Source organism: Bombina bombina, chromosome 1 (genome assembly GCF_027579735.1).
Source record: "Bombina bombina isolate aBomBom1 chromosome 1, aBomBom1.pri, whole genome shotgun sequence".
Lineage (NCBI taxonomy): Eukaryota > Metazoa > Chordata > Amphibia > Anura > Bombinatoridae > Bombina > Bombina bombina.
In genome coordinates this window covers 473,913,502-473,928,583 of record NC_069499.1, presented here as the reverse complement: position 1 = coordinate 473,928,583, position 15,082 = coordinate 473,913,502, and the positions used below count along the sequence as shown (strand labels likewise).

The window sequence follows — 15,082 nt, the reverse complement described above, 5'->3', positions numbered from 1 at the left end:
ATCATTTCACAAATCAGGGCACTTTGCACAAGGAGAAGCTGTATGGGAGAGTGATGCGGAAGAAGCCTTTTCTGCACACTTGCCACAAACAGAGTGGCATGAGGTATGCAAACACACATTTGGACAAGACAGCTTCATTTTGGAAGAAGGTGCTCTGGACTGATGAAACAAAGATTGAGTTATTTGGTCATAACAAGGGGCGTTATGCATGGCGGCAAAAGAACACAGCGTCCCAAGACAAACACTTGCTACCCACAGTAAAATTTGGTGGATGTTCCATTATGCTGTGGGGCTGTGTGGCCAGTGCCAGTACTGGAAATCTTGTTAAAGTTGAGGGTCTCATGGATGCCACACAATATCAGCAGATACTTGAAAATAATGTTGAGGAATCAGTCACAAAGTTGAAGTTATATGGATATTTCAACAAGACAACGACCCAAAACACTGCTCAAAATCTACTCTGGCATTTATGCAGAGGAACAAGTACAATGTTCTGGAATGGCCATCCCAGTCCCCAGACCTGAATAGCATTGAAAATCTGTGGGGTGATTTGAAGTGTGCTGTCCATGCTCGGCAACCATCAAACCTAACTGAACTGGAGATGTTTTGCAAGGAGGAATGGTCCAAAATACCTTCATCCAGAATCCAGACACTCATTACAATCTATAGGAAGAGTCTAGAGCCTATTATTTCTGCTAAAGGAGGCTCTACTAAATATTGATGCAATATTTCTGCCCAAATTTATGCACCTGTCTAATTCCGTTTTGATGCATACTGCACATTTTCTGTTAATCATATAAACCTCATTTCAATACTGAAATATTAATGTGTTCTTCAGTTATTTGATAGATCAAAATGAAATTGCTGATCCAAACACCCAATTATTTATAAATGAAAATCATGGAAATTGTCAGGGGTGCCTAAACTTTTGCACACAACTGAATATATATATATATATAGGCAAAAAGAGTCAGTTGCACTCTCACAAACAGTTCTCCAAGGGCCAGGGTGCTAGAGTATGTGAAATGTAGCAAAGTAGAAAACAGCACTCTCTGGACTTAAAGTGAAGGTAAAGTTTGCACGATTAGATTATTGTATATGTAAATACTTAAAAAAATAATGTTAGTTTAATTCATCAATTTTTTTTTATTTCATATATTTACTTAGTTATCACCTGTTTTCTCTCGATTTCTGATCGTTTCCAAAACAACCCGGTTTTTTTTGGGTTTTTTTCTCTCCGGTCACGTTCTTGCATCAGCCAATAGTAAGTCTGGCCGTTAGGCGGCCGTCATTTTACGTCACAGCATTCCTTGACGTTCTGCGCATGCGTTGGCATTACTTCCTCTCCCTTCCTTCCCGAGCTCGCTCCAGTTTAGCGCATGCGCAATTTCGATATGTAAAAGTAAATTTTGACTACGTCGTCTTGAGAGAGAAATTTGAAACAGTATCTGTGACGCCTGCGCTTTCGGTCAAAGAGTTTTAAAGTCACGCATGCGCAAATTGATTATACGGCGAAGTGTGTGCATGCGCAAATTGTCCGGCAAGCGAGAACACGCTTTTGAACTACGTATAGAGCGGGTGGGACCGCTCTGTACGTAAGAGTGTGAATAACCAGGAAATAAATGGAGGGAGGAGTAAAGAACGGCCGAGTCGGTAAATAAAAATAGTTTATAATACAATAAGATATATTCCAATATTTAAAAAAAAGTTAGCGATCATACTATATAGTATATGACTAATATAATAAAGGTACAAAAAACGGAGAACTTTACCTTCACTTTAAGTTTTAAACAAATAGTTTAATCGGTAACGTTTCGGGGAATGCTCCCCTTCATCAGTCCAGCAACATACAAGTGAATCAAACAATTAAGCATACATAGACCCCTCCCCCTTGTGCAAAAAAATGCCAAAAACCGGTTGCCATGGCAACCAAACATACAATACAAAGTAAATAGTGTGAATAAAGCAACAATCACATCAAATAACCCAATAATGAATCAATTCATGATTACTTAGTAAATGGTGAATAAGCAGATAAACATCAAACCCCTAGTACATATAGTGTAAATCAGTGGATCAGACCACTATCTAGTAGTACTGTATAATATACAGAAAGACATCACAAATTACAATTCAGCATCTATCTACATTGAGATGCGCTATCGTAACTCAAAAGCATGTAATCCAATTTATACATTTGTGATATATCAACCGCAACATCTTTGTATATATTAACTATCCAACATTCCAGATAATAGTGACATAGTATCAATAGATCTAATAAATAACCGGGCACCTAATCCCCTAATGTAGGGGTCCTAAATTTCCATAAGTACCCCCTAGGCTACGTCAGTCCAGACCCATAAGCCGTGTTTGTAATACAGGAGCATGAGTGTGCCATGGAAGTGTCATACCGTATGTTTGTGTCTGGTATTGGCCCGTTTCTGCGCTTACAGCTTACAGTGTGCATAGCATAATTTATTGAGTTGTGCGCATGCGTATCAACCCGGAGCGGTCCGCCCCCAATAGTGCACAGCGAGGATTCCGATTGGCTTTAAGGGACAAGCCCCTACATTGGTATAGTTAATGTTATTACCAAAGTACAGAGAAGGTACAAATATTGGGCAAAGTATAGCGTCTATTGGAGGGCAGCTAGGTTGACACGGCATCGATATCCCAAGCATATATTTGAAGTTTGGACAATAGATTAAGGAATGGAGCCGTACCGGGGGGAGTGAGCAATACGTGAGCGGTCAAGAACTAGTAAACCACGAAGTTTACTATACCTCACCCCCAGTCGTAATCAGGGACCCATACGCTCATATGCAGGTCTATAGCTCAGATTACTAGGTGACCCAGCAAGTGGCAGTCAAACATAAAGAGGCCCCCATAAAGGACAAGGGCAGGTCGATCGGAACCACAGTGGTAATTGCGCTCAGCCCCAGACATTAATTCTGATTGGCTCAATAGGGCAGGTCCCACTGCAAATCAATATTGTGTAACAGAGTATCAGGGTAAAGCACAATGCTTCAAAGAAACTGGGATACTCAAACTAGGTTTTTTTAAAAAAAGGTTAGTCATATATCACTAACAACATATGTATGAGAAACTTAAGTGGCATAACATACAGATCAAAGTTACAGATCCATAATAACAAAAAACGTTATGGAAAAGAATAAAAAATTCAAAATATTGTCACACTACTACAGGCCAGACAGTCATAATAAAACCACAGCCAGCTCCTGAGGTTATGGTCTGTAAAAGAAGGACACAAAGTGTTAACTCACAGGGAGAGGTAGATGGAAACTATATGTTAAAGGTATCCGGGCCAGATAACCAATCATTGTCAATACACAGTCATATATCACTGATGACCGCAGGGTGGGTTCCCCCTAGACCTTCCACATAAAGGGTAAACACGGGTGGAGCACATGCATAAGAAAAGAGTATGATGTTACCCGGTACATAAACATCAACTTTAAATGCTGAAATACACAGTGCCTGAATGAAAATTAGTAAAATACAGTCAAATCATAGAAAATCATAAAAAACAATGCCAGTCTATTCCCATATTCAAACCTCTAGGGTGTATGGTGTCCAGTTTAAAGATCCACATAGCCTCTTTCTGTAGGAGACGTGTGTCCCTATCACCTCCCTAGGAAGTGGGGGTACGTGGTCAATGAGCTTGAATCTTAGGTCAGCCACAGAATGACCCTTCTCCATGAAATGTCTGGCCACCGGCTGATCACTCTTCCCTTTCTCAATTGCTGTCCGAATGGCACTCCTATGGTTAGCCATCCTTTTCTTGATGTCATCTGAGGTTTTACCTATGTAAAATAGGCCACAGCTGCAATTCAGCATATATACCACAAATTTTGTGGTACACTTAAGGTAGTGCTTAATCTTATAGCTTGTATTGTTGTGTGGATGTCTGAACTGTTTGCATTGCAACATGGAGTTGCACGTAACACAGCTAGGACATTTGTAGGAACCTCTTTTGGTAATTGGTGTGACCTTGTTGTAGCTGTCAATCGGATCCGTTTTCATTAGAATGTCTTTGAGGTTTTTCCTCTTTTGTACCCAATCCTGGGTGGTCCATAGCTCTGATAAGGTAATGATGGGTCTGTCTGAACAATATCCCATTTTTCTTTTAAAGTGACCCCCAGTGTCCTTGTGCTAGGAGTGTATGCTGTGACGAAATTCATCCTCTTCTGGTGGTCACTTTTGGTAATCACCTGGGACCTTGCTTCCTTTACAATGTTGCCTTTGTATCCTCTGTTGTAGAATCTTGATTCCATTTCTTTTAGTTGTATCTCCTGTTCTCGTCCGATGTATTATTGCGGAAGACTCTCAGCATTTGTGCCTTGGGGATCGCTTTTATGAGTGATCTGGGATGGTACCTGGAAGCGTGCAACAGTGTATTCCTGTCGGTAGTCTTCTTGAATAGAGTAGTTCCAAGTCTGTTGTGAACCTTATAGATTCTTAGATCAAGGAAATCCACTTCATTGTAACTGGAAACTTCTTTGAGTTGGACCTGTCCCCCTATTTCATTCAGGGATATGACCCACTCGCCAAAGGACTCAATCGTTCCTCGCCAGACTACAACGATATCATCAATGTAGCGCTTTTAAAAATGTACTTGTTGGTTGTCATACACTTTGAATATGTTTTCTTCAACATGCTCCATGAAAAGATTTGCAAATGCAGGTGCCATATTCGAGCCCATGGCTGTTCCCATGAGCTGAAGATAAAATCTTCTCTCGAATTTAAAATAGTTAAGTTTGAGAAACAAGGATAGAAGTTCAACAATAAAGCTGGTGGGTGGACCCACATATGGGCATCTCTCAAGACAGTTGGTGATTATCTCCATCCCCAATTCATGCGGTATAATAGTGTACAAGCTTGTGACGTCAAGACTAGCAAGCACATCAACTGGTTGTATGTCAGTCATTTCGGTCAGGTATGTGATAAGTGCAGAGTATTTTTACTCTGAGTCTGACCTCTGGTGGAAAAAAAAAAACAAGTCCAGGGAATGCTTGGTTTTAGATTCCTATGACAGCCAGATAGTTTATTTGCAACTATTTCAATTTGTTTTCCTACCTGCTATATCACTAATAAAATATAAATCCATAATATAGTGAATTATATTTATATAGTATTATAGAAGAAATGTAGAAGTGAAGTGGAGCCGTCTGGAATTACTCCCTGTGATAGGATCTGGCTATGTGTGTGCATGTTTAGCCCTGCTTGTGTCTGTCTGTCCTTGCGTGTGTGTGTCTATCTCTGTCTATATGTGTGCATGTGTAGCCCTGCTTCTGTGTGTCTGTCCTTGTGTGTGTGTGTGTCTATCTCTGTCTATGTGTGTGCATGTGTAGCCATGCTTGTGTCTGTCTGTCCTTGCGTGTGTGTGTCTATCTCTGTCTATGTGTGTGCATGTGTAGCCCTGTTTGTGTGTGTCTGTCCTTGCGTATGTGTGTGTCTATCTCTGTCTATGTGTGTGCATGTGTAGCCCTGCTTGTGTGTGTCTGTCCTTGCGTATGTGTGTGTCTATCTCTGTCTATGTGTGTGCATGTGTAGCCCTGCTTGTGTGTGTCTGTCCTTGCGTGTGTGTCTGTCTATCTCTGTCTATGCGTGTGCATGCGTAGCCCTGCTTGTGATTGTCTGTCCTTGCGTGTGTGTGTGTCTATCTCTGTCTATGTGTGTGCATGTGTAGCCCTGCTTGTGTCTGTCTGTCCTTGCATGTGTGTCTATCTCTGTCTATGTGTGTGCATGTGTAGCCCTGCTTGAGTGTGTCCTTGCGTGTGTGTGTCTATCTCTGTCTATGTGTGTGCATGTGTAGCCCTGCTTGTGTCTGTCCTTGTGTGTGTGTCTATCTCTGTCAATGTGTGTGCATGTGTAGCCCTGCCTGTGTATGAGTGCATCACTGTTTTTTGTATATGGGTTTGTGTATTCTATTTCTGTGTGTACCTATATGTGCATCTTGCCTATGTGTGAACATTGCTTGTGTATATGTGCGATTTACCCATGTAAGTCTGAACCATTTATCTATCCTCTGCTCACTGTCATCTAAACTATGTGTTCAGTGTCATTGGTGTCCTGCCTCTGCCTTTTGTCATTTGAGTTTGTGGTCAAGCCACTGCTTTCTGTCATCTGAACTAGGTATATTATTTTTTAGTTTATAGGTATAAACAAACTGTTTTATTCTAAATACAAATGCATTCTAAAATTATATAATAGTTCATTACAAGTTTATGTATGCTGCTGGAAAGATTTTGAGTTGAATAAGTGGGCAAGTAACAATTTTTATGGTAGTAGTAGTACCTGTACCTGTATATTTTTTAAACCCTGTGTGTGTGTGTATATATATATATATATATATATATATATATATACACATATACAATATATACTGGGGTGGGCTGCTCTGGCTTAAAATGCCCGGGCCTATTTTTGATCTCAGTCCGGCCCTGAACAGAGTCCCCATAGACCGCAATGTAAAGGCACTTTTTAGTGCCGTTTATTTTCTAACACACCACATCCGCTCACTTTAACCCCTTAAAACTGCTTTGTGCATTTTTTTTAAAAAGAAATGCTCATAAATTTTAATATTAAAAAAAGATCTATACTCTTTATTGTGAGGGCAATTGGGGGACATTCTTTTAATTAACCAGAGGTTCATTTTCCGAGCCCAAAGTGCTACCGGAAGCTTGCAGTAGCATTAACCAGCCACTTGTAATGGCTGGTTATTTAATGTGCTCCCGTAAATTAGCAAATTTGCCTTCGGGTGTGGGCGCATGTAATTAGCGCTCCACTTGTAATCGGATACGATCGGGATGATTAACACCCCCTGCTAGCGGCCAATTAGCTGCGAATCTGAAGGAGGCGGCATTGCACAAGCATTTCACTAGAAATGCTTGTGCAATGATCAATGCCAACAGCATATGCCGACAGCATATGTCGGACGGAAATGACCCCAAGACTCATACTTAAATGTCATGACAGCACATTTCCCCTTTAATAAAACAGAGTATAGTCTTGATATGTATTCAGTCCTCTTAGGATCAGCGTATCCAGATCCTGTATCCACCTCGCCTCCTTTTTCAATAATGCTAGATTTCTGTCTCCACCATTACTCATGAGTGGGACCCATGTGGTTGCTGTGCATAACTGTTCCATGGAAGCTTTATGACAGGCCACAGGAGCTACAATAAGGAAGCCTTATCCTGATAAAAATTCAGATAAGACAGAACTTAAAGAAGAGCCCACATTTCAAACATATGTCTCTCCACAAACCAAAACACCACCAACATTGTCAAAAGTTAATCATTTTAAAGACTGTGCAAAAGTTCAAAAGAGAAATGATGAAGAACCTGCAGAACAAAGTTTACATTACAGGGAGGGTTGGAGTATATAATACAAAACAATTTACATCCAGGGCTTCAACACATGGCAGAAAAACAGATAGAAGACAATCTTGTAAGAAAAAAATGAATAATCATAGACAGATCACCTGCAGGAGCTATTTAAACACATACAAACAGTTCCTGATAGGTTACAAACATACTAGCATGGACATTAACCCTATACTATCTATTAACAGCTTCAAATAAGTAGATATACTTATATATATATATACATTGTAATACAACAATTTCAAACTTATATACAACCTAGACATTAGACCAGCTTCAAATTAAGCTAAACAGCACCTATAGTGGTAACCATGAATCTGTAAAAGCTACAGTAACAGCATCTAATAAATTATACTCTATAGGTAGAAATGCATTTAAATCATATACAGAGAGAAATGTACTCCATAGGTAGAAATGAATACGTACAATTACACATGATTGCAACATGGGTAGATATAAATGCAGTTAAACAATTAGTGATGTAAAAGCATTTTAACAGCCGTTCTCTGCACACACCTAATTGCCATACAATGCAGTATATATTGATTCCACAACACGCAGATGCCTGTTTAAATTGGCACTAGGCTGGGTAATGGGCTTGTATGTCCCTCAGCAGTGCTGTGAGCAGAGCGAGCAGTTGTGGTTGGTGATGGGCTTATCCTTTTTGCCTGCATGCAAGGCTCTAAATCAGCAAGTGAGGAATGATGATTATTACTGGTTCCATTTCTAGTTTGTCTGTTGGAGTCTCACCCGGCTTTATAGGCATTGCTTTTTAATATTTCAATTTGACGTCAGTCTGTTTTGGCTATGAAGCACCACTAAGACCCTCTTTTATTTTTCCGAATTACCTTGTATGACAATGCCGCAGCTCTGCTCATGAGGTTTTGACAGGAATTTAAAAACTACCATGTGACCTGACCTTTGACATGTGAACTGATAGAATATTGATAAAGAACATTTGGATCAGCGGCTAACCAGAAAAGATGTGTCACAAACTGGAAATTATTTTTTTTACTGCAAAGCAAGGAATGTGAAATGATCTGGATGGATGGGGATATGAAGAAAAAACATAATTTATGCTTACCTGATCAATTAATTTAAGAGATCAGATCAATTAATCTAAGAGAAGACAAAGATTCCCAAACTCCAACAGCTCTATAAAACCCCTCCCTCTTCACACATACCTCAGTCTAATGTATAGCCAAGCATGGTGAGGTAAGAAAAAGGAACGAGCCATAAAAGGAGCAGGGAAAAACAATGTGCCAAAAAAAGAAATGAACCTTAGAAAACATAGGGTGGGGTCTCGTGGACTCTCACCACCACAAAATAAATGAATTTATCAGGTAAGCATAAATCATGTTTTCTTTCATACAGGTAGTGAGAGTCCATGATCCATTACTCCTGGGAACTAATACCCAAGCTATGGAGTCCACGAGTAATAACATAAAGGGAGTGATAAAAAAACATCTTTTTTCACAAAGAAATTAAATCCACAACCCTAATATTTTTTTAATGCACTTACAAAATAGATCAAACATTAAAAAAAAAAATCAAACAGACAACTGCCTGAAGAACCTTCCTACCAAAGGCTGCCTCAGAAGAAGCAAAAACATAAAAATTGTAGCATTTTGTAAAAATAGTCAAAGAAGACCAAGCAACTGAGTTATATATGAGGGGTCTTATAGAGCTCTTGGAGTTGGGAATCTTTGCCTCCTCCTAGTGGCAGAGAAGAATAATTCCCAGGAGTAATGGATTGTGGACTCTCATCACCTGCATGAAAGAAATATCCTTTAGAACAACCTTCTAGATACACTGTGCAGGCTCTAGGTATCCAGATCCTGTATCCACCTCGCCTCCTTTTTCAATAATGCTAGATTTCTGTCTCCACCATTACTCATGAGTGGGACCCATGTTGTTGCTGTGCATAACTGTTCCATGGAAGCTTTATGACAGGCCACAGGAGCTACAATAAGGAAGCCTAATCCTGATAAAAATTCAGATAAGACAGAACTTAAAGAAGAGCCCACATTTCAAACATATGTCTCTCCACAAACCAAAACACCACCAACATTGTCAAAAGTTAATCATTTTAAAGACTGTGCAAAAGTTCAAAAGAAAAATGATGAAGAACCTGCAGAACAAAGTTTACATTACAGGGAGGGTTGGAGTATATAATACAAAACAATTTACATCCAGGGCTTCAACACATGGCAGAAAAACAGATAGAAGACAATCTTGTAAGAAAAAAAAGAAAACTAACTGATAAATCCATATCCAAGCCATTCTGTAGAAAATACAAAACCTGTAATAGATTTGAAATTTAAAGGAAAGGCAATGTCCTCAAACCCCTTGCACATATACGACTGTAATGATGTTTAGCTATTTATGGACCTTCAGAAAAGTAGAAACATGATCAAAAGTTTAACCTTTGAGAATTAAGAATTAAACATGAAATCATTGCAAGAACTTTTAGATCTTATAATGGAATGGACCTTGATCTGGAATCATAAAATACAGGCCAATAAATCTGTACTACCTGAAGATCTATATATAAAAACATAGCTCTTTTGGTCCAGGTAAGCACCAGAAAAACACCCTTCTGTTGTGCTGCAGGATCTTTTGGCACCATTTTTCATTTTGCCCTTTATATTAAATATATGTATGTGTTTGCCTGGTCATTGGAGTCTAAAAAAAAAAAAAGATTGATCTGCCTGTCCAAAATACTGAAGCTTCTGAATAACCTTAAAGTGAAAGTCAATTCTAGTGTTTTACAAATGCTAGGATTGACTTTTGAAACAAATAAAGGGGACTTTCATTCATGAAGTATAAGATACTAAATGTAGAAAGCTCCTTTATTTGTTTCAGTCGATCAACTTTTTATCTTGAGGATGCTTTTGAAACTTTTCTTTTTGTATAAAGTGAAAGTCAATCCTAGCGTTTTACAAACGCTAGGATTGACTATTGAAACAAATAAAGGGGACTTTCAGTTATGAAGTATAAGTTACTTCATGTAGAAAGCTCCTTTATTTTTTTCAATCGATCACTGTTTTTAGCTGCTACAGCAGCACACGGCTAAAAAAGTTTTTTGCTAAGAGGTGACATTTCCACCTCTTAGCCAATAGCTGTGCGGTAAATCCATGGGAGCTGGTTTACCGCACGGCTATTGGCTAAGAAGTAAAAACGTCACCTCTTAGCAAAAAAATTTTTTAGCCGTGGGTTGCTGTAGCAGCTAAAAACAGATCAATTGAAACAAATAAAGGAGCTTTCTACATGAAGTATCTTAATGAATGAAAGTCCCCTTTATTTGTTTTTTTTGTTTGTAAAACGCTAGGACTGACTTTCACTTTAAACAAAAAGAAAAGTTCCAAAAGCATCCTCAAGATAAAAAGTAACCAAATGTATTCATTATAATTTAAAAGAATCACAGGAAACATGCGCAGTAATCCCATGGCCATAAAAAGTCTGACCGGTTTCGGTCTTACAGACCATAATCATAGACAGATCACCTGCAGGAGCTATTTAAACACATACAAACAGTTCCTGATAGGTTACAAACATACTAGCATGGAAATTAACCCTATACTATCTATTAACAGCTTCAAATAAGTAGATATACTTATATATATATACATTGTAATACAACAATTTCAAACTTATATACAACCTAGACATTAGACCAGCTTCAAATTAAGCTAAACAGCACCTATAGTGGTAACCATGAATCTGTAAAAGCTACAGTAACAGCATCTAATAAATTATACTCTATAGGTAGAAATGCATTTAAATCATATACAGAGAGAAATGTACTCCATAGGTAGAAATTAATACGTACAATTACACATGATTGCAACATGGGTAGATATAAATGCAGTTAAACAATTAGTGATGTAAAAGCATTTTAACAGCAGTTCTCGGCACACACCTAATTGCCATACAATGCAGTATATATTGATTCCACAACACGCAGATGCCTGTTTAAATTGGCACTAGGCTGGGTAATGGGCTTGTATGTCCCTCAGCAGTGCTGTGAGCAGAGCGAGCAGTTGTGGTTGGTGATGGGCTTATCCTTTTTGCCTGCATGCAAGGCTCTAAATCAGCAAGTGAGGAATGACGATTATTACTGGTTCCATTTCTAGTTTGTCTGTTGGAGTCTCACCTGGCTTTATTGGCATTGCTTTTTAATATTTCAATGTGACGTCAGTCTGTTTTGGCTATGAAGCACCACTAAGACCCTCTTTTATTTTTCTGAATTACCTTGTATGACAATGCCGCAGCTCTGCTCATGAGGTTTTGACAGGAATTTAAAAACTACCATGTGACCTGACCTTTGACATGTGAACTGATAGAATATTGATGAAGAACATTTGGATCAGCGGCTAACCAGAAAAGATGTGTCACAAACTGGAAATTATTTTTTTTACTGCAAAGCAAGGAATGTGAAATGATCTGGATGGATGGGGATATGAAGAAAAAACATAATTTATGCTTACCTGATCAATTAATTTAAGAGATCAGATCAATCTAAGAGAAGACAAAGATTCCCAAACTCCAACAGCTCTATAAAACCCCTCCCTCTTCACACATACCTCAGTCTAATGTATAGCCAAGCATGGTGAGGTAAGAAAAAGGAACGAGCCATAAAAGGAGCAGGGAAAAACAATGTGCCAAAAAAAGAAATGAACCTTAGAAAACATAGGGTGGGGTCTCGTGGACTCTCACCACCACAAAATAAATGAATTTATCAGGTAAGCATAAATCATGTTTTCTTTCATACAGGTAGTGAGAGTCCATGATCCATTACTCCTGGGAACTAATACCCAAGCTATGGAGTCCACGAGTAATAACATAAAGGGAGTAATATAAAAACATCTTTTTTCACAAAGAAATTAAATCCACAACCCTAATATTTTTTTAATGCACTTACAGAATAGATCAAACATTAAAAAAAATCAAACAGACAACTGTCTAAAGAACCTTCCTACCAAAGGCTGCCTCAGAAGAAGCAAAAACATAAAAATTGGAGAATTTTGTAAAAATATGCAAAGAAGACCAAGCAACTGAGTTATATATGAGGGGTCTTATAGAGCTCTTGGAGTTTGGGAATCTTTGCCTCCTCCTAGTGGTAGAGAAGAATAATTCCCAGGAGTAATGGATCGTGGACTCTCATCACCTGCATAAAAGAAATATCCTTTAGAACAACCTTCTAGATACACTGTGCAGGCTCTCGGCCTGAACAACACACTAGATATTTATGTTGGCATAAGCAACTTTAAAACTGGCTAAAACATTCCCCATTTGCAATTATAGCAGTTACAGTAAAAATCTTGTCCCTGATTCTGAATGTGACCAGGGGATACAACACCGGAGCTGCACGAGATTATTAGAAAGCCCATAAACCATCCCTTTCACTAGGTTCTAAGGAATAAGAAGTTGGTGGAGGCAGATAAAAGATGTTTCTTCTGTATCCCTGGGAAACTATTTTGATTACACAAGAATCTGAAAGATTTAAAAGCATTATTTCCTAAAAAAAAAGTTTCAAAATGAGAGACTGGGGAAACAATTTTGGACACCTGGTATCATTGAGCTTGCTTTGTGGGACTCCCAAATCCTAGGCACAGCATTAAAGGGACACTAAACCCAATTTTTTTCTTTAATGATTCAGATAGAGCATGCAATTTTAAGCAACTTTCTAATTTACTCTTATTATCAATTTTTCTTTGTTCTCTTGCAATCTTTATTTAAAAAAGAAGGCATCTAAGTTAAGGAGCCAGCAAATGTTTGGTTCAGGCCATGGACAGCACTTGTTTATTGGTGCTGTCCAATCAGCAAGGACAACCCAGGTTGTGAACCAAAAATGGGCCGGCTTCTAAACTTACATTCTTGCTTTCCAAATGAACATAGCAAGAGAATGAAGAAAAATTGATAATAGGAGTAAATTAGAAAGTTGCTTAAAATTGCATGCTCTATCTGAATCATGAAATAAAAAAAATTGGGTTCAGTGTCCCTTTAAAGCGATACTAAACCCAAATTTTTTCTTTCATGATTCAGATAGAGCGTGCAATTTTAAGCAACTTTCTAATTTTAAGCAACTATTTTAATTTAATCCTATTATAATTTTTTCTACGTTCTCTTGGTATCTTTATTTGAAAAAGCAGGAATGTAAGCTTACGAGCCGGCCCATCTTTGGTTCAGCACCACCTGGGTAGTGCTTGCTGATTAGTGTCTAAATATAGCCACCAATCAGCAAGCCCTATATGTAGGGTGCTGAACCAAAAACAGACTGGCTCTTTAGCTTACATTCCTGCATTTCAAATAAAGATAACAAGAGAACGAAGAAAAATTGATTATAGGATTAAATTAGAAATTTGCTTTAAATTACACGCTCTATCTGAATCATGAAATAAAAAAAATTGGGTTCAGTATCCCTTACAACATAAAATAAAAATACAGTCATTTCTAAAATGTAAATAACTGCAACAAGTTCCTTTTCTTGATTTTTTTTTATAACAAAGACACAAGGGCTTTATATTTCTTTCTCCTAAACCTAGAAGGAAAATAATTTGAGGAAGTATAGGACAGTCTATATGCACTCTTCCTTCAAGCAACAACATAACAAGGAAAACCATATTGCGTCTGAGAGGACTCCTAGGCAAATAAACAGAGGATCAATCATCACTTTGATTACATATACAGTAGGCAGAGTTTAGAAGTAATGTAAACTCAGGATTATCCCCAAGACATCCCTGAAGGAACTTGGGGCCTCCAGGTATACTGGAAAAGTAATCAACAGAAGATTAATATGCAACATTTTTACAATAGAAGTAAAGGGATCATAAAGTTTGTTTGGCCTGTCTGTATCAAATATTGCCTTAAAGACCACACATCCTGCTAGTAGACATCTTAATCGTATCATCTATAGGAGTCATCTAAAGGAGTAGCAAGCATACCAGGGCCACATGTATATTGAGACCTATTCACACATTTCTCTCTCAACAAAATGGCAACTTTGGAAGGAAATGTAAGAAACACAAAAGACAGTATTGAATAGGAGAAAGGAGTTTGCTGCAGTCATCAGCAAACACTGTGTTGTAACTTATAAAAGGTACAGAATGCTTAGTAATATCAACAAATGGAGCCGATTAAAACATGTAAATAATGCTATAAACCCTGCATCTCAAACTTCTTTCCTATTGGCCCTAGTAGCTAAAATACAAACAGAAGATTTACCGAGTAAAACTGCTAAAACATACTGTGCAGACACTATCCTGTATTAAAAAAGAAAGAAAGAAAAAAAGAAAGAGAGAGAGGGAGGGAGGGAGGGAGGGAGGGAGGGAGAGAGAGAGAGAGAGAGAGAGAGAGAGAGAGAGAGAGAGAGAGAGAGAGAGAGAGAGAGAGAGAGAGAGAAAGAAGAAAAACAAGGGATGAGAAGCCAAAAAACAAAATTTATGCTTACCTGAAAAATGTATTTCTTTCTTGACACGGTGAGTTCACAGAACATCTCTAATTACTATTGGGAATATCACTCCTGGCCAGCAGGAGGAGGCAAAGAGCACCACAGTAAAGCTGTTAAATATCACCTCCCTTCCCTCCAAACCCAGTCATTCGACCGAAGGAAAAAGAGAGAAAGGAAGTAACACAAGGTCCAGAGGTGCCTGAGGTTTACAACGCAA

At 38.4% G+C, this 15,082-nt stretch overlaps 1 protein-coding gene across 2 annotated transcripts in view; it reads right to left on the bottom strand.

The window, feature by feature from the left end:
• The window catches only part of OSBPL6 (oxysterol binding protein like 6), a 664,468-nt gene that overhangs the window by 295,730 nt on the left and 353,656 nt on the right, over nucleotides 1–15,082 (bottom strand). The window lies entirely within an intron of this gene.